Here is a 20,398-nt window from a genome sequence, read left to right on the forward strand (position 1 = left end):
CATTTTCACACCATGTAAATGCTGGGGCTGTATCTTAATTAAGACCATGGCCGCTTCCTTCCCACTTCTAGCCCTTTCCTATCCCATCGTCACCATAAGACCTATCTGTGTCGGTGGGTCGTAAACTAACGTAAAATACAGACGCTGAGATGTCGGAATTTCGTGCCACAGAAAGCAATTTACGTGTCCACATGACGCTGGTGTATTTGAGCACGGCGCTGAACCAACCTAGGCTCTACTCTCTGAACCACTCAGCCCGGCACGTTACACAAACTGTGAATGCTTCTCTTAAAATCTGTAAATTTTAAAAACTATTTGACGTAGGAGGTTGTGAGTCCACGAATCTTTAAAGTAAGCTTCACTCGTTAACGGCGGTAGCCTTGCAATAACAAGCGTGGCTTGTGTATGGTAGTTGGTTTATTAATTAGTGTTCGCTTGTTGTGAAGATCCATAATTAACTGCTTGGAGCCAGAATAATAGCATCTAATATTTAATGAGTTCTTGGTTCAAGGTACTTACAAGGGTTAGACAAAGTGAATAAAGTGACTGGGAAGGATTCAGTTAGGTGTAAATGCACAGTAGTAAGAATTTTGGCCTGTGCTGAGGCTTTGGTCTTACAACGAGAGTAAAAGTTTTTTATCTTGGTTTAAAGTTAAGAAAACCGAGGTAGCAGTTACATTTGTATTCACCAACAACATTATCTCGGATAACGGGTATTATCTCGGTTTAAAATTTTACCGGAGGAAGTTTGGCCGGTAAAATAGGAAATCTCAGATAAATGCCTTTCAAGATGGCACCTCGCAGACGACTAGAATATTTAACTGAAAGAGAAAATAAAATCGCAGCGTACGCATAAACCAGCTCCGGTGGTGGGATTATGTGAGGCGAATGGAGGAGGGTAGATTGCCTAGGAAAATAATAGACTCTACTGTGGAGGGTAAGAGAAGTCCAGGGAGACCAAGAAGACGATGGTTAGACTCAATTTCTAATGATTTCGTGAAAAGAGGTATAGAACTAAACAGAAATAGTTACAAATAGAGGATTATGGCGGCAGTTAGTAAATACACAATGCTTGCAGACTGATCGCTGAAATACGATCTATAGTGAGGATGGTGTGTGTATGTATCACCATGTAGGGGAAATCCGGACTGAGCATGTTGCTCCACTAAACAGCAGACTGATGGAGCAAGAATTTTATAACTGACCTCATTATTGTTCTTAGGCCTTGAGACTCTTGTGTTCTGACAAATAATATGAGGTATTGTGGTAAGAGGTATCTTATCATGTGAGTCATACTCTGATTTAGTAGAATAAGACCGAGTGAGAATCATCCTGAGCTAGATTTGGAACGAACCTTCAATCAGATGGACAGCACGACTTCTTGGGTGAAAGGTCAGCGCTGAGGCCTTCGGATCAGAAGATTCCGGTTCTATTCCAGGCTGGGTCAGAGATTTTAATCGTTTCTGATTAATTCTTCAGGCTAGAAAACTGGTTGTTTGTGTTTGTCACAACACTCTCCTCTTCATATTCAGACAACATGCACCACAGAGGGAAGGGCATCCTGCCATAACACAGGGCCAAATACACATGAGCGACACTGCAAGATGTGGGAAAATATGTAGAAGAAGAAGATTCAAGCTGTTGGAGAGATGTAAACAAGTATTTAATCAATGAGCTTGCTGTGCGGATCGTGTGGGTGGATCAGGAGATAGCAGTTTCGAACCCTATTGTCAGCAGATCTGTGGGTGGGGCGGCATCCCCTGCCTGTCGTAGGCGGCGAATGAAACGGGCCCCAGGGGCTCTGAACTTGGGAGCGTGGGTTGGCGACCACGGGGCACTGAACTGAATCCTGGCATTATCTCCACTTACTTGTAAGAGGCTCCTTACGTGCATCTATCCTATCCGACCTCCCTTGACCAACTCTTGTTCTTCTCCGACCCCGACGGTATTTGGTTACGAGGCCTAGGGAGTCTCATTTTCATTTTTTCGTGGTCCTTGTCTTCCTTTGGCCGACACCTTCATTTTTCGAAGTGTCGGATCCCTTCCATATTTTCTCCTCTGATTGGTGTTATATAGAGAATGGTTGCCTAGTTGTACTTGCTCTTAAGACAATAAGCACCATCACCACTCTGAAGATCTTATCCAATTTTTACATTAGGAAAATGCGGGGTTGTTCCTTCAAACTCTTCCCATCCCTCCGTCGCTGAAAACCTAACTTAGGTTAAAAAATAAGATCAGTCATCTCCGTACAGGTCCTTGGAGGGGTGGAAGGTAAAGGATTCCACTACCCGTAACCTCGGCATTCGGTGGGGTAGGGTGGTTAGCACTACGCCCGGCCACCTTTGCCCCCAGGAATTAACCTGGCACTCATTTTTGGTGTCGGTTCAGTGAACCACAGTACCATATGAACCTCCGGACGTGCAAATCCCATTTCTTAAATTTTTCGACTTACTGACGGTGAATTGAACCCACGTCCTTCCGGGTAAACCGAGCACGCTTATACCGCCTCGGCCAGGCACCGAAAGAAATCTCCTTGATGTTGAGGTCATAGTCAAACTCAAGATGGACACAGCAGTTTGATACCTAGTTCGTCCGCCTCTGTGGTGTAGTGGTTAGTACACTGACTGACAGAGCAAATGCAACACCAAGAAGGAGTGGTTCGAAAGGGATGAAAGTTGGGGAAAAAACAGAGACGGCACGGACGAATAATTGATGTTTATTTCAAACCGATATGCAGGTTACACAATGCGCACGGCATCGACTCAGTAGGATGTAGGACCACCGCGAGCGGCGATGCACGCAGAAACACGTCGAGGTACAGAGTCAATAAGAGTGCGGATGGTGTCCTGAGGGATGGTTCTCCATTCTCTGTCAACCATTTGCCACAGTTGGTCGTCCGTACGAGGCTGGGGCAGAGTTTGCAAACGGCGTCCAATGAGATCCCACACGTCTTCGATTGGTGAGAGATCCGGAGAGTACGCTGGCCACGGAAGCACCTGTATACCTCGTAGAGCCTGTTGGGAGATGCGAGCAGTGTGTGGGCGGGCATTATGCTGCTGAAACAGAGCATTGGGCAGCCCCTGAAGGTACGGGAGTGCCACCGGCCGCAGCACATACTGCACGTAGCGGTGGGCATTTAACGTGCTTTGAATACGCACTAGAGGTGACGTGGAATCACACGCAATAGCGCCCCAAACCATGATGCCGCGTTGTCTAGCGGTAGGGCGCTCCACAGTTACTGCCGGATTTGACCATTCTCCACGCCGACGCCACACTCGTCTGCGGTGACTATCACTGACAGAACACAAGCGTGACTCATCGGAGAACACGACGTTCCGCCATTCCCTCATCCAAGTCGCTCTAGCCCGGCACCATGCCAGGCGTGCACGTCTATGCTGTGGAGTCAATGGTAGTCTTCTGAGCGGACGCCGGGAGCGCAGGCCTCCTTCAACCAATCGACGGGAAATTGTTCTGGTCGATATTGGAACAGCCAGGGTGTCTTGCATATGCTGAAGAATGGCGGTTGACGTGGCGTGCGGGGATGCCACCGCTTGGCGGCGGATGCGCCGATCCTCGCGTGCTGACGTCACTCGGGCTGCGCCTGGACTCCTCGCACGTGCCACATGTCCCTGCGCCAACCATCTTCGCCACAGGCGCTGCGCCGTGGACACATCCCTATGGGTATTGGCTGCGATTTGACGAAGCGACCAACCTGCCCTTCTCAGCCCTATCACCATACCCCTCGTAAAGTCGTCTGTCTGCTGGAAATGCCTCCGTTGACGGCGGCCTGGCATTCTTAGCTATACACGTGTCCTGTGGCACACGACAACACGTTCTACAATGACTGTCGGCTGAGAAATCACGGTACGAAGTGGGCCATTCGCCAACGCCGTGTCCCATTTATCGTTCGCTACGTGCGCAGTACAGCGGCGCATTTCACATCATGAGTATACCTCAGTGACGTCAGTCTACCCTGCAATTGGCATAAAGTTCTGACCACTCCTTCTTGGTGTTGCATTTGCTCTGTCAGTCAGTGTATGATTAGATACGTAGATCCTTGCTTTAGTAAAAATGAGTAGGGGTGTTTTGTCTCTCCATGTTGCTGGTCTCACAGTTGCATATTCTTGTGTTTAGTCAATGACCTTACACACGCAGAGATCACGTGCAGTTGAGGACCTTGAGTCCACCTTCCCCAGAGGAGTAACGCTAACTCCAAGACAACTCCCTACTACGCATTTGAAGTCCGCGATACACCGCCAAAACTTATGACATTTCCTTCTTCAGCCTTGTCCTTGATGTGAGCGATTTTTCGGAGAAACAATAAAGGAAAAGTACAAGGATTTGGAAAACAGGGATCAAGGAATTTTATTATTACGTCTTATGACGACGATGAGACAAGAAAGGGCTAGGAGAGGGAAGGAATCGACTGTGCCCTTGTGCATTGATAGACCGAGATAGCACACGAGCGCTCTCGCATAAGTGCTTTGAAGCGGATAATGTTCTTTTTTTATACTTGGTCCGGTTTCGGATATGAACTCGGGAGTTGAGTGTTGAGATGAGATTCACATAGTAGGCTACACATTTTTGCTCAGTATGCCTTTCCTTAGAGAGCAATGGTGAAATGGGTGAAACTAGCTGGTAGTGGAGTGTATGGGCATCGCCTACGCTTTAAACAAGTTGATGTAGCACTGGAGATTTTAGGCTTATTTTGCTATCGTATGTATTCGCCATTGTGTGCACCTTTGATGTTGTTACGTATGCAGATGAAGAGGGATGAAGTACGACAGATAGCCTACAAACATCCATTCCCCGAGCAAGAGGAATTTGCCATTCGCGGCTATGATCTTACGGAAATCGAACTCAAAACCAATGTTCTGGTCTGTCGATTACAGAGCCTGCACTTTGATAAGCAAAAACTGCTTATGAACGGACCAGGAATCGAAACCGGGGTTCAGCGGTAAAATGACAGTGACTAACACCTTCACTAACGGGAATCACTCGAAGTAGCAACAACAATGAAATTAATAACAGAAAATAACAATATGATATTCAACTGAATACTAATGAAATTCGTAAATTGGAATTCAATCCAGTACAGTAACTGATGATGGTAATGGAAATGCGCTGATCGTCACAATATTAAGATATATTCTCGGTCCTCGGTCCAAATAATTTACTTCTAGCCTATTTAGAACTCAACCGTCCATCGTAGACCTACTTAGCTACGCTGCTGCCGAGAGTTATAAACAGGCTCGTAGAGTTTAGATAAGGACTACTTCGCTGACTACTAGCTAACTGGCTAATTACTTCAAAAATCTTGTTCATTAAATATGTCATTAAAATTAAAGTTATGAATATCTTTGTATCGCATTTTACGTTCTTTTTGTCAATATTTACGTCCTTCCCTTTTGGATTTTTTTTAGGTCTTTTAAAGGTAATTCATAGGTCTTCAACTTACGAGTCCTACTTACCAGACTGGCACGCGCTTACGTCCGCTAAGACACACAGGTCTTTCGATTCCCTCAGTTCTGATCAGCATCTCAAAGTTATTCACATTGAAAACAACGACTCCATATAACATCATTTACAAATAATAATAATAATAATAATAATAATAATAATAATAATAATAATAATAATAATAATAATAATAATAATAATAATAATAATAATAATAATAATAATAGAATGCAAGCTCACAGCTACGCGGCACAACCCGCATGGATTATTATTATTATTATTATTATTATTATTATTATTATTATTATTATTATTATTATTATTATTATTATTATTATTATCAGCAAAGTTGTCTAACTCCCCAGCTACTTTCCGCCAATATTCAGGCAGACTGTTTCACTCGGGACGCAGCAGAAATCCCATCTATCGGAGATGAGTGGAAGCAGAAGAGACATATCTCACCACAACAATGGCCAATATAATGTTATTGTTGATCAGTTTTATGAGCTTTCTATAATTTAGATGAGGGATGGCAAACCTTTTCCAACCAGTGTGCCATTTTAAGTCTGGTTTATTATTCTCAACTGTCTACTTTGCCACTTTTTATTTTCCTTTTGAATGGCTACAGCCCCCGCCCCCCTCGACTTCCGTTCATAATTCCAAATTATGTTTCATAATATGTTATTACATATATATTGTAAAATATTACTTTTGATTGCACGTTCTGTGGCCGTATTTTGCCAATACCGCAGAAATACATGTTTAAATATGTAAGATTTAAAATACCTAACATAATTTATTTAAAAAGGTATATTAAGTCCCCAATGTAACACACTTCTTTATTAAGTATTATTGGATATAGAAATCAAAATTACTAATATTGCTAAAGGACATTAAGTGAAATATCGTTCTCAACTTCAGTGTGGAACTTGTTGCTGAATCTTAGTAGCCATGTCATATATGTTAGGTTCATAACTTCTTGTCTTCAATAACAAGCAAGAAGCACTTAGATCTGAACCAAGACGGTTTGTAACTGTTGGCGTTCATTGTAGAAAATAGTGTAAGTAGCGCTGAAGCAAGTTTCTTCATGGCCGAGGCTGTTCCTCTATTCAATCATTAAGTTCTCCGGTTTGTGGAGAGAGTATTCACCATCACACTTGATTTTCACCAATTGTTTACCAAGTTGTACGATTTTTTCCCCATGTACTGCTTTCTTGAAATTCAGTCAACTCCATTTCTAAACTGTCAATATCTAAGCACTCAAAAAATTGACCTTCATATCACTCATGTGTGCAATATCAGGCTTTGAAATAAAATGCCATAGTTTTTCCAAATCTCAAAATCGGATAATCTTTTGGCAACTATTTCAAAGCAGTAAACAGTTACACAACCACACACTCACTTAACTTCACTAATTGACGGATGTGGGTGAGTGAATGCCTCGCCGGCTGCATCTGACATATCTATCAGTGTTGCCATAATGCACGTCCGAATGGAACCTGAATTTAGATTTTCGGTACTTATATCTTAAACCTGAAACATTCTGACTATATGATGCGTGAGATAAGTATAGTCTATAGAACAAGACGTGCATAAGAACGTTAATATGTGCATGTGGTGTGCCACCGAAATTGTGTTCGCGTGGCACAGGTTCAGCATCCCTGATTTAGACATTAACATTTAGTTTCCTTCCGACTCTGGGATATTAGAGCATCTAATGTAAAGGCAGTTCTTCCTTCATGACTCCCTCTTGTTTTATTCTTCAAACGGTCGTTCCTTTACGATGTTTCCTAATTTTTATAATCATCTTCAGTTTTTCCTTGTCGATACGGACCAGTGACCACATTAAGGCAATCATGGCAAAACCCATCGCCGGTGAACACGATTACACATTATTTCCATGTTAGCAATGCTTGGTGTCGATATGGAGTGCGGGGTTGAGATGCTGACCCCAACGTTGTAGGTACGATCCTGACTCAGTCCGGTGGTATTTGAAGGTGCATCAGCATCGTGTCGGTAGATTTACTGGCACGTAAAAGGTCTCCTGCGCCTTCTCCGTAAACGGTAAAAAAGTAGTTAGTTGTACGTAAAGCCAATAACATTTTCCTTATTTCATATGGACTAAGAATACTGTAAAACTGTATAAGACATAAATGATTGGAAGTTGTATTCTCTGTAACTTTTGTTACGCATGTAATACTTTTCGATGGGACCAATAACATATGTATTCAAAGAAATACATTTTATGCACCTTCCCATAAACCACCATTCCTTCCAGAGTGAATAATCATTATTTATATCCTAGACTGTAGCAACTTATTCCCAGACATTACATACCAATTTTCATTCAATTCTGTTCACCCATTTTCTCGCGTAGTTCGGCGTTAATATGGACTTAGCAACAAAATTCGAAATTCACGAATAACTCTGTTTAAAGCAGGTACGGTAAAAAGGTATAATACATAAATGATCGGAAATTTAATTCAATATAACTTAAGTTATGTAGTATTTGTACCGGAAGGTACACCCGCCCCGTTCCATTTAAATAAAGCGCCTTGGAAAATGCCATCTTAAATCTAAAACTCGCAACAACTAGCGGAAGAAGTTTGAACTTTTGTGAACAGATGTCTTTACTACAAACTATGTTATGCCCTCTGGTGGGAAGATGGACTGTTAAAATTGCTAACTTTTTCTTTTTAAGTTTTCCTCAACTGAATTGATTATTCTTTGCTTTTTGGTGTATTGAAGTTTACAACACGTCTATCTCTGCCCGCCACTTCAAATGTTGACAAATAGAAAATTTTGTATATTTATTTTTCAGCCAATAAGCTCTGCCTTGTACCTATTTAAAATACCCAATGAAAATTGGGGGTGTGTCGGGCCTTAGCCCAGAGTTTCCTGGAACCTTCCTCTCGGGTATATAAGCTGGCCCATTTTCAAGCCCGGTTGTCTTATTGATCGTTCCAGTCGACAGAGTGTGTTAACAAAGGAGGCGGGGGTGCCTCGACCATCATCGAGTAGTCCATCAGCTCAAGGTAATGGAAGTCCTGATTTAACTAAGTGATAGTCTTTGAAAGCTAGCTCGAGGGGAAGGTTTCCGATCTTCAACTATGTAACTTTAATTTTCTGAAATGTAAATTCCAAGTTCAAGTGTAAATTTCAAACAGGTCGAAAGAACTATCCGAAATCAGGGAACAGAGAGTGTGATACCCTCTCGTGTTCCCTATCCACTTGATTTTGAGGTGACTATGATTTTGTAACATTTTTTTCAGTTTGTAATCCTTGTAATTTAAATATTATCTCCATCTAGTCACCTCAGTAGTATAGGCTTAGCCTCTGTAACTTCGTACGATAAGCCCAAATAGGGTTTTAAACTTTCATTTCGATTTTCAAGGAGCGGAAGTGTCCGTCTCCTCACCATTTTGATTTTTGGGCCAGTAACTGAACCTGCTGTTTTTCACAAAGGCCCGGTAGAATGGGTATTCGATACCCCTGTGACATTCTATGCCATTCCTTTTACGTACAGATGCAGATTATTGAACATAGAAGACAATGAATACTGTGTGAGTTTGTAAAATGTAGGTTGTGCCTTTGATAGACCTGAAAAGTGTGAAATTCGGAAATGGATTTCTAAGTGTAAATTGATTGAGCAATAACGCTCTTCATGTTTACGTAAAAGAACTTGGGAGACCCGTCTCCTTCACTGTTTGTTAATGGAAGCATTTGTGCTCATGTAACATTGGTAATTAGGGAGCTGGAAGCTCAAGTTTGCTAATTTGTCATTATTTAATTGTTCTGATTTTCTAAACGTTGTCATCTAACTTGTAAGTAAAATGTTGGTACCTGAAATTGTAAGGTCTAACTTTGGAAAGGAACCATCAGACAGCTGAGAAAGAAATATAGGTATAATTTTAAAGTTTTAAATCAATCTTCTGACTGTCTTATATCGACCCAATCGTGCCCGCGCCTTCTTTCACCTCTGCCCACCACGGCATCCCCGTAACAGTATTTATCGATAGGAGCATTAATAACATAAATATTTGAAAATTACATTTTAGGCCGTCCCTTAAACTACCATTTCACTCAGCATAAATAAAATTATTTATAACCTAGGTCGCAGTGCAACATTCCTCGTCTTTACATACCGATTTTCTTTAAATTCCCTTCAGGTACTTTCTCATGATGCTCGTTCGATACATAAATACTATTCGTTTACATTCTGAGCAATCTACGGACAAAACTCTTATTTTATTTCAGAAAGAAAGAGAGGAAAATGCTCCGGAAGATCTTGGGCCCGAAAATGAAAGGTGGGGAGAGGAGACTTAGACCCAACAAAGAACTATACCAGAAGACAGAGGAAGTCGTCGTATTGATGAAAAAGCGAAGGCTTCAATTTTATGGACATCTACAGAGAATGGACACCAACCGACTGAAAAAGGATTTTCAGCTTCTTCAGCCTAAGGAAGACGGAACCAAAATGGTTTCAGGAAGTAAGGACCGACCTGGCCAGGATAGGAGTAGAAAAAGAGGACGTACTGGACAGAAACAAATTTAGACATAAAGTGAAGGAGTTCAAGGGTTTCCAGGAGACTGGGGAAGAACTTGTGAAGAAGAAGAAGAAGAAGAATATAACCTACACAGAAGAACAGAAGAAAGAAGTCAGTGCAAGGATGAAGAAGTACTGGCAGAATGTGAAGTCAGGACTGGTGAAAAATAACGTAAAGACTGTAAAACGTGGTCCATAGATGGCCGGAACGATAATAAATAATAAAATTATTATTCTACTTCATCGATGAGTTGCACTGCTTCATTGTCATACAGATACATTGAAATGAGGCTGCATGGGGGAAGTAGGTTATGTATGTTGGTAGTAAGAGGTATGCTCCATTTACCAGGGAGATTAGTTTGTTGAAGATGGCGGCTTACTTACCCATTGTAAATTACAATACAAACAGTTAAAATGTCAGTTATAGCTATTATGTTGTGATCTCAAGTACATTCAGTTGTAATCCCACAAGAAGCTAAGAGAGTCCTTCAAGTCTCAACAAGTGCATGACATCAATTTTCCCGCTAAGTATTCAAAGCTCTCTTTCCGATACAAAACACTGCGTGTGACCTCACTGTACTTCAAAGACGAGAATAGCCTTGAAAACGACGGTGCGTGTCAATTGGTGGGCGTATACAGTAACACTTCCGGAAACAAAGTAAGAGGAGTCGAAACGAGACGGGAACTCGTTACAGCATTACTTCTTTCAAAACTCGCATCACATGTAAGTCAGTCACGTTTTAGATTTCCTTCAATGATGATTTTTTGCAATGGTGGTATTATACGGAATGCTTATAAAATATGTTACCTTATTCAGACCCTATATCTGGAATTGAAAATGAAAGTCCTCAGCCTGTTTCCAGAATGGAATGAATGAAGACCCATCCAGCGGCGAGGATAGGAATTATGCTGGCTGCCGAAGCCTGTCCCATTCCTCTGGGGCAATGATTAATGAATGACGGATGAAATCAAATTATACTGGAGAGTGTTGTTGGAATGAATGATGAGAGAGAAAACCTGAGTACCCGGAGAAAAACCTGTCCGGCCTCCGCATTCTCCAGAACAAATCTCACATTGAGTGACCGGGATGTGAACCACAGAACCGAGCGGTGAAAGGTCGGTGCTCTGCCGCCTGAGCCACGGAGGCTCTGCTCTATCTGGACTTAGCGTCATCAATTTCCCTACACCAGTGTTTATCATAATTGGTGGTGATTATTGTTTTAAGAGGAAGTACAACTAGGCAAACATACTCTATTAACAATAATCGGAGGGAAAAAATGGAAGGGGTCCGTCACTTCGAAGAATGACGGTATTTGCCAAAGGAGGACAAGAACCACTATGGACGTGAAAAATGAAAGACTCTCTACGGCTCGTTATCCTAATACCGTCAGAGTCGAAAAAGAACAGGAGTTGACCCAGAGAGGTCGGATAGGATAGATGAAAGTGAGGCGCTGGCACAAGGAAGTAAAGCAATGCCAGAACTCAGCTAAGGTTCCCGTGGTCGCCAACCCACGCTTCGAAGCAACGAACCCCTCGGGCCCCTTTTAGTCGCCTCTTACGACGGGCCTGGGATACCGTGAATGCTATTCTACCACTCCCACTCGTAGGGGGATGTATACTAGATTAGTAGTGTTATCTGTTCGTTGCTATAAGAATGCAAGCTCTTAGTTACAGGTTGTTTAGGCGTTGATTCTAGACGATAACGGAATTTCTACACAATCTAATGTGAACGGAGCATTTGGCATAGTACAGAATCCGAACATTTCCTTGTACGACGAACACGCCGAAGAGCTTCCGTTCCCAAGTATCTACCTCGGTGTACCACGTGCATTCTAGATCGAGCATGTCTCTCAGTTTATGAATGAATATAAGTTCTTTCATTTTCTATGTTTTAGCTTGCATCAAAAACCCATGCGTATTATTATTATTATTATTATTATTATTATTATTATTATTATTATTATTATTATTATTATTATTATTATTATTATTGTACCGGGCGGTACACCTCCACGCCGCTAATTTAAAATTTGCGCCAGGTGAAACTCCTCTGCTGGAGGAAGTCTGAACTTTATCTACGCTATTAATTCTCTACCTTCTCAGAAGATGTCACCACGTGGAAAATTTTGAGTTTTTGAACTGTGTCATTTTTGATGTGTTTTTGTTTCGCTTGAAGTAAGAAGTGTGAACTTTCTCTTCTAGAGGACACTACTGAAGATCAACAATAGTGCACCCTTGTGCGGAGTCAAAGAACTATTTTGTTGGAGAAATTTTTATTTCAAATGTTTGTTCCTTGCTAAATTTCTTTCAGTCATTGGTTAAGTTGGCAATATTAACCCCTCCTTTCCCCTTGTTTTAAATCTAGCCTATCCCGAATTTCTTAAATTAATTTTCCACCAATTATGTGTTTCTTCTTAGTATTGTGTAGGGGGTTTATGAATGAACCAATAAAATCCTCGTGGGAGGGTGTTCTCATTCCCCTAACGCCTAGAACCTTCCGCGAGAGTATTTAAACTGCTGATTTTAGGGTCTCCGGGCCACTTCTGTTCCATCTTTCAGTGTATTAAGTACATAGCAGGAGGCGGGAAGCGCCTCTTTCCTCGGCAGCGGTCAACAACAAGGTAATGGCCAATTAATAACTTTTTTTTCTTGGCTAGCTCAGCAGTTTAACTCTCGGGGCGGGTTCTAAGCGTTCCACCATGTAACCTTTTCCTAAATGTAACTACTCTTTCATATATTCTCTTTTAAAGCTACATACTGGGATAGAGAGTGCTAACCCTCTCGAGCTCCCACTCATATTGTTTTGAGGTGAACTTATTTTTCTCAACCTATTCTTCGTTAACGTAAAACAAATTGTTCTCTTCTTAAGTCACCTCTTTAGTATGGGATTAGCCCTTGTATTAACGGCCTAGTGCCAAGTAGGTCTTAATCAAAGTGTATTAGGAGTGCAAGTTCGCCTCCTCTCAAATTGTTACCTTAGAGGTCATTTAATTAACCTTCTTTTCATTTTATAGACCTCAGTAGATTGGGTATTCTACCCCTGTGTTTAGGTCCGTTGAGGACAACTTGAAGGTGGAGTTTGGTGTGGCCTGGGAGAGGCTTAAATTTGAGAGCGAGTGGCTCTTTTGAAAATTGAGTGTTGTACGCCTCGTGGAGGCTTTTCTGTGTAATTTGGAGCAAGGGCTCCTAGGCATGAATGGGGTTTTCTGCCCCTCTGTTGAAACTTGTGTTTGGGGTAAAACTGGGCTGATTGCCCTAGCATTGTGGAGTCAGGGCGCGAAGCCCAAATCTTGTAAATATTGTAACTACCCTTTGGACTTGCTACTTTGTACCTGCCATGCTTGTTATTTCTTTGTTTTAAAAAAGAAAATATAACCTTGTTAAATTTTAAATTAATTTTACTTTAGTAGCTTGAGACCTGTTCACCACCCCGCACCTTCTTTCACGCATAACTACCACAAAACCTCGGTAACAAGTGGTAGCAGAGCGTGGTTGAATGGGTCTCAATTTAGCCCCTTTTGACGGCTAAACATTGTTTGTTCCGAACCCTAACCATTTTTTCAGTTGCTGGAATTTTTGAGTTTTTCAAAATTGTTCTGTCATCATGCCCGGCCCTCGCGATGTTCTCCATCTTAACTATTTGCGCAAGGAGGAGTTGATTTACGAATTGACTATTAGAAATGTGCAATCTGGAGGCACGGTTGCAGTAGACACAAATAAGCTTAGAGAGTCCCTTGATTTGCCCATTTCCATCCCCACACTGGGAGAGAAAGAAGTTGACGACTCTCTTTCCACGATCGTCGAGAATATTACTGGGCTAGCATCTGTAGTTAGTTTTTTATGAAAATGATCCTTCTCCTAATCAAATTAAGCGTGTGCAAGCCAGGCTATATCACTTTTCAAATAGAGTTAACGATCTGTTGTCTCTAAAACTGAATGACGTTCAGAGGAAGGAAGCTAGTACGCTCCTGAAAATATGTCTGAATTATCTAGCAAGGTCACTCAATTGTTAACTGGGGAGGTTCCTCCCAAAACTGATCAACCCGTCACGGTGAATGTAGGTAGCGAGGAAGAGCCTCATAAGGGAGAAGTCAATAGGATAACCGTTGCTGCTCAAACAACTTCTGCCCCATTGGACGAGTCTGAACGCCGTGCATCGTTGAGTAACATCCGTTCTGAATTAACTACCTTGCCATTGAAATCTTTACCTACTATGTCACCCGGGTTTAGCAGCTTGCCTCATCCATTGGCAATGTTGCTCAGAGGTATCTCTAAGTTTTCGGTTAATACCACCAGTGAAGTAATTTCATTTTTAAGATTTCTGGTTGAATTTCAGGATCATGCCCTTGTGATTTCTCTTTCTCCATGTCAAATTTTGCAAATCATCTATCCTTATGCAATTGGTATTCTTTCTGACAAAATAGTAAGAGCCATAGCCGAACAGTCATCGATTGAAGATTTTCATGCACACTTGCTTGCAAATTTTATTCCCGCCCGCGCGAGGTCTTCTCTGATTCAGAAGTACTATTATCGTGTACAGCGATTGGATGAGAACTTGGCTGATTTCATACAAGACATTAAGTTTTATACTAGGGTGTTTGCCCTTCATTTTCCTGAAGATCAGATTGTACAGGCTATTGTAGAAGGCATTTCACCATATTATAGGTCATATTTGTGTTTCGCGGCGTGCCCGCAAACTTTCTCTGAACTTGAAGCGTTGGCCGTCTCAGCGGAAGGAGTGAGGTACGCCGACTCTTTGCGTGTGGCAAAAGAACCCCCTTCTTCGTTTAGTAATACTCGGCCTCCACCTCGCCGACCAGTCACACCCCGTAAATGTTATGCTTGCGGGTCGCCTGACCATCTTCGCAATAAATGTCCATTGGTCAAAACTAGTAGGGCAAATAATGGAGCTGGTTCAGCACAAGGCTGTTTTAAATGTGGGGCTTTCTCACATATCGCCAAGAATTGCCCAAACTCGATTAGCACCCCCTCCTGCTCAACTTCTGGTGCAAATTCTACCTATGCCAATAATAAAAAGTGACTAGTGGCTTCGGCTGAGTCGACTAATCCATCTTCCCGAGACTCAGCCCCTGGTAAACAGGTTGTAAATTCAGGGAACGAGCAATTTTCAAATTTATCTTTTGAAGGTCCCAAAGAGTGTCTTAGGATTGCGGCGGATTTCCCCGCACCTGTTCCTTTTCTTAAGATTGAGTTAAATAACGAGCCTATAACAGCTCTCTTAGATTCAGGCAGTGTTTGTTCGATTATTTCGGCTGAATGGTATTCTAAATTGAAATCTGTTTGTAAACTACCTGACTATGTCTCATCTCCTGTTCAATATGTTTCGGCTAATTCATCCCCATTAGAAATTCTAGGTTCCTTATTGGTCAAAATTCGTATTTTTAAATTCACATGGAAAGTTAAATTGTTTGTGGCCAAGCTCTTGTCTTGCCCCATTATATTGGGAGCGGACTTTATTTCTCACACTGGTCTTGTGCTCGATCTTCAGAGTAGGTCTTGCACTTTCAAATTTGCCTCTAATTGTAATATCCCTCTATTAAAGTGTAATTCTGCATCATGTTCTTCTATTTCGCCTACCCAGGATGAGATGTTGTTAGACCTTAGACATCTACCTGAGGAGCAGGCTGATAGTATTCGTAAGCTGTGTCAGTCCTTCCCAGAGGTGTTCTCTGATACTCTTGGTGTTACTGACCTTATTGAATACAAAATTGAGGTCACTGATTCGATTCCTGTCCGTTTTCCACCGTATAGGCTATCTCCACCTAAAATGAAGGCTCTGAAAGAAATTATCGATCAGATATTGAAGGATGGTATTATTAGGCCCTCTAAGTCGGCGTATTCTTCGCCTATTTTTCTAGTTCCGAAACCCCAAGGAGGCTTCAGGCCTGTCATTGATTATAGGGCTCTCAATCGGAAGGTGGTGTTACAATCTGTGCCCCTTCCTGACCTTCACTCTTGTTTTTCATGGTTTCGTAAGGCCAAGTTCTTTACTATCTTGGACTTGAATCAGGCCTATAATCAAATTCCCCTTGCCGAAGAGTCTAAACATCTTACAGCGTTTGCCACGGACTGGAACTTATACGAATACAACCGCGTGCCTTTCGGGCTCCCCACGGGAGCAGCTGTACTCACTAGGCTACTAGATAGGGTCTTCTCCGACATCAAATTTGAGTACTTATATCACTACTTGGATGATGTCGTCGTATTTTCAGAGACTTTTGAAGAGCATCTAGATCATCTGCGAGAAGTTCTCGATCGCCTTCGTAAGGCTGGGTTAACTGTTAAGTTGTCCAAGGTTGCCTTCGCTAAGCCCTCTATGTCTTTCCTAGGGCATATTGTGTCACCTGATGGTGTAGCCGTCGATCATTCTAGAACACAGGCCATCCGTGATTTTAAACCTCCCAAGGACATTAAAGGTATCGCCAGGTTCATTGGTATGGTGAATTTCTTCAGGAAGTTTATTCCTAACTTCGCTAATAGAGCGGCGCCCTTAAACCTTCTTCGTAGGAAAGGCATCAAATTTGAGTGGGGACCTTCTCAACAAGCCGCTTTCGAAGACCTTAAATTAGCGCTTTGTAATGCCCCTGTACTTGCTATGCCTGATTTCTCGAAGAAATTCATCGTCCAAACCGACGCGTCGTCGTCAGCAGTAGCGGCAGTCCTTCTTCAAGAGACTGAACTAGGGAGGCGACCCATCGCCTATGCATCTAGGACATTGTCGGCTCAAGAAGCCAAGTATTCCATATATGAGCTCGAAGGTTTGGCAGTCTTATTCGCCTTAGAGAAGTTCCGTCTCTATCTGGAACATGTTAAATTCGACCTGGAGACAGATAATCAAGCCTTAAGCTGGGTCTTAGGTAGGCCGCGTCGTACTGGTCGTATAGCCCGTTGGGCCATCCGTATTTCTGCCTTCCAATTCGATGTCAGGCATATCAGAGGTACCGAAAATGTTGTTGCTGATGGACTCAGTCGTATGTTTTCAAACGACGTTGAGAACCATGAACCGGTCGACAGTTCATCACCTCCCGAGTCAACACCATTGATATTAATGCCATCTTAACAGATGCCCCCATGCTCTTTAGGGATATCGAGAAATACCAACATGAAGATCCGACGCTGGCTCCGATAATGGAAACCCTTTCTTCTGGGGAACATGTTGTCCCTTATGTTCTGAGGAATGGTGTTTTATGTTGCCCTTCGAGGCATGACAAGATGATGAAGGTTGTCGTTCCAGCTGTTCTTGTGCCTATGATCTTCAAGTACTACCATGAGACCCCAATAGGGGGGCATCTTGGAATCTTTAAAACCCGTGAAAAGATTCGTGAAATGTTCATCTGGAAAGGTATGGACGGTGAAATCCGTGAACTAGTAAAGGCTTGTAAATCCTGTTTGATTAGTAAACCAACCATGTCCACCAAGGTAGGCCTTTTGTCTTCCCATCAAGCGTCGCGCCCCATGGAACGCCTGTACATTGATTATGTAGGACCCTTCCCCCAGTCAAAGGGTAATGCTAACAAGTTCATCTTCGTGTGCGTAGATGGTTTAACCAGATTTTCTTGGTTATTTCCGACTAAGCTGGCTACCGCTCAGTCTACCATTACTTGCTTAAATTCTATTTTTGCTTCTTTTGGTCCGTGCCAATATATTGTATCTGATAATGCTAAGGCTTTTACATCTAATTTATTTCGTAAATTCTGTTTTGACTTATCCATCTCTCATGTAACTACTTCTGCTTATTACCCTCAACCATCTCTGGCTGAACGGGTTAATCGTAATCTCAGGTCCGCACTTATTGCCTATCATCATGAAGATCATTCCAGGTGGGACACGTCCCTGCATTGGTTAGCTTTTGCTTTGAATTCGGCGGTTCATGAATCACATAAATTTACTCCAGCTTCTTTGATGTTCAAGTTTGTTCCCAACTCGCAGCTCTCTAACCTCTGGTCTCTGAGTGACATCCTACCCGAGACAATAGATCCGGATAATATTAAAGATCTTTGGAAGAAGGCTAAAGCCAATCTTAAGGTATCTCATGAAAAGGTTAGGGAAAGGTATGATCGTGGACGGAGACCCACCACTTTGAATGTAGGTGACCAGGTGAGGGTCAAGAACTTTGTTCCCGCGGGCAAGCTTGCCCCCAGATTTCATGGGCCTTGTATCATTCTCGATTTTCTTACGCCAGTTACGTTGTTAGTAAGCAATCCAGCCACCGAGAGGATATTTAGGGTTCACCTGTCACAGGTGAAACCGGTGTAATTTCTGTGTCAACTTGCTTCATATTATTGTGAAAGGGGATATGAAGGTTATATTTTTTTTGAGTTTTCAATTTCTAGGCATTCTGCCCCTTCTATAATATTTTGTTTTATATGTAAGCATTTGTGTGAAACCTCCCCCGATTTGTTAAACTGCCATCCTGTCCTTGCCTCGGCCATTACCACGCTCCCGTCTCCTGCTCCAATACACACTGTGGCTGGATTATATTAAATGCCATGGACATCTGCACGCCGCTGACCCCTCAACCTCTTCACCAAGGCTGTGCCCTCAAAAAGATGATGGTCCAACACAATTCTGCCGCCTAGCTTTAATGTTTCAGTGCCCCCGCAGCTGCGCGGCGCCGTGCAGCAACTGGGGCAGAGGACGGGCCCCCTCTTCTCCAGCGAGTACGTCAGGTGCACGGCGAGCCGGAGCTCTCCTCCCGGCCAAGGCTGATGCGCGGCGCACGACCTGCTACTTGCCCGCAGCCTGTATATGTTCACCGCGGGCGCGGCGTGTTTCAACACCTCTGCTCCCCTCATAGTGCGGGCGAGCGGTATCTCAGGGTACTTGAGGGGTCCGAGCGGCCTCCCTTTGGACGCAAGCTGCTACGGCCGGTCTCATAGTGCGGGCGAGCGGTATCTCAGGGTACTTGAGGGGTCCGAGCGGCCTCCCTTTGGACGCAAGCTGCTACGGCCGGTCTGGCCATTCAACTTAATCAACATCAACTACATGGACAGTTACGATAAGCAATGACTACACTTGGGAATTCAACAGTAATATTTGGTGGCAATTGCAAAATTTTTCTTCATCTCTAAGTATTAAAAGTTTATCTTCAGAAATTCAACTTCTACAAATATAAAGACTTTACTTCACCTGCAACAGCAAATTTTGAAACTGAATCTAACCAAATTAGGAAAATCTTATAAATTTTTTGGCAATTAATCTCCATATCTACATCAAAACTTGGACCTTGTTTTCAAACAATTTCATGTGTCACCCCTGGAGGAACTTTTGGGGGGGGGGGAGGTCTCTACCGGGCGGTACACCTCCACGCCGCTAATTTAAAATTTGCGCCAGGTGAAACTCCTCTGCTGGAGGAAGTCTGAACTTTATCTATGCTATTAATTCTCTACCTTCTCAGAAGATGTCACCACGTGGAAAATTTTGAGTTTTTGAACTGTGTCATTTTTGATGTGTTTTTGTTTCGCTTGAAGTAAGAAGTGTGAACTTTCTCTTCTAGAGGACACTACTGAAGATCAACAATAGTGCACCCTTGTGCGGAGTCAAAGAACTATTTTGTTGGAGAAATTTTTATTTCAAATGTTTGTTCCTTGCTAAATTTCTTTCAGTCATTGGTTAAGTTGGCAATATTAACCCCTCCTTTCCCCTTGTTTTAAATCTAGCCTATCCCGAATTTCTTAAATTAATTTTCCACCAATTATGTGTTTCTTCTTAGTATTGTGTAGGGGGTTTATGGATGAACCAATAAAATCCTCGTGGGAGGGTGTTCTCATTCCCCTAACGCCTAGAACCTTCCGCGAGAGTATTTAAACTGCTGATTTTAGGGTCTCCGGGCCACTTCTGTTCCATCTTTCAGTGTATTAAGTACATAGCAGGAGGCGGGAAGCGCCTCTTTCCTCGGCAGCGGTCAACAACAAGGTAATGGCCAATTAATAACTTTTTTTCTTGGCTAGCTCAGCAGTTTAACTCTCGGGGCGGGTTCTAAGCGTTCCACCATGTAACCTTTCCCTAAATATAACTACTCTTTCATATATTCTCTTTTAAAGCTACATACTGGGATAGAGAGTGCTAACCCTCTCGAGCTCCCACTCATATTGTTTTGAGGTGAACTTATTTTTCTCAACCTATTCTTCGTTAACGTAAAACAAATTGTTCTCTTCTTAAGTCACCTCTTTAGTATGGGATTAGCCCTTGTATTAACGGCCTAGTGCCAAGTAGGTCTTAATCAAAGTGTATTAGGAGTGCAAGTTCGCCTCCTCTCAAATTGTTACCTTAGAGGTCATTTAATTAACCTTCTTTTCATTTTATAGACCTCAGTAGATTGGGTATTCTACCCCTGTGTTTAGGTCCGTTGAGGACAACTTGAAGGTGGAG

Source organism: Anabrus simplex, chromosome 5 (genome assembly GCF_040414725.1).
Source record: "Anabrus simplex isolate iqAnaSimp1 chromosome 5, ASM4041472v1, whole genome shotgun sequence".
Classification (NCBI taxonomy): Eukaryota; Metazoa; Arthropoda; class Insecta; order Orthoptera; family Tettigoniidae; genus Anabrus; species Anabrus simplex.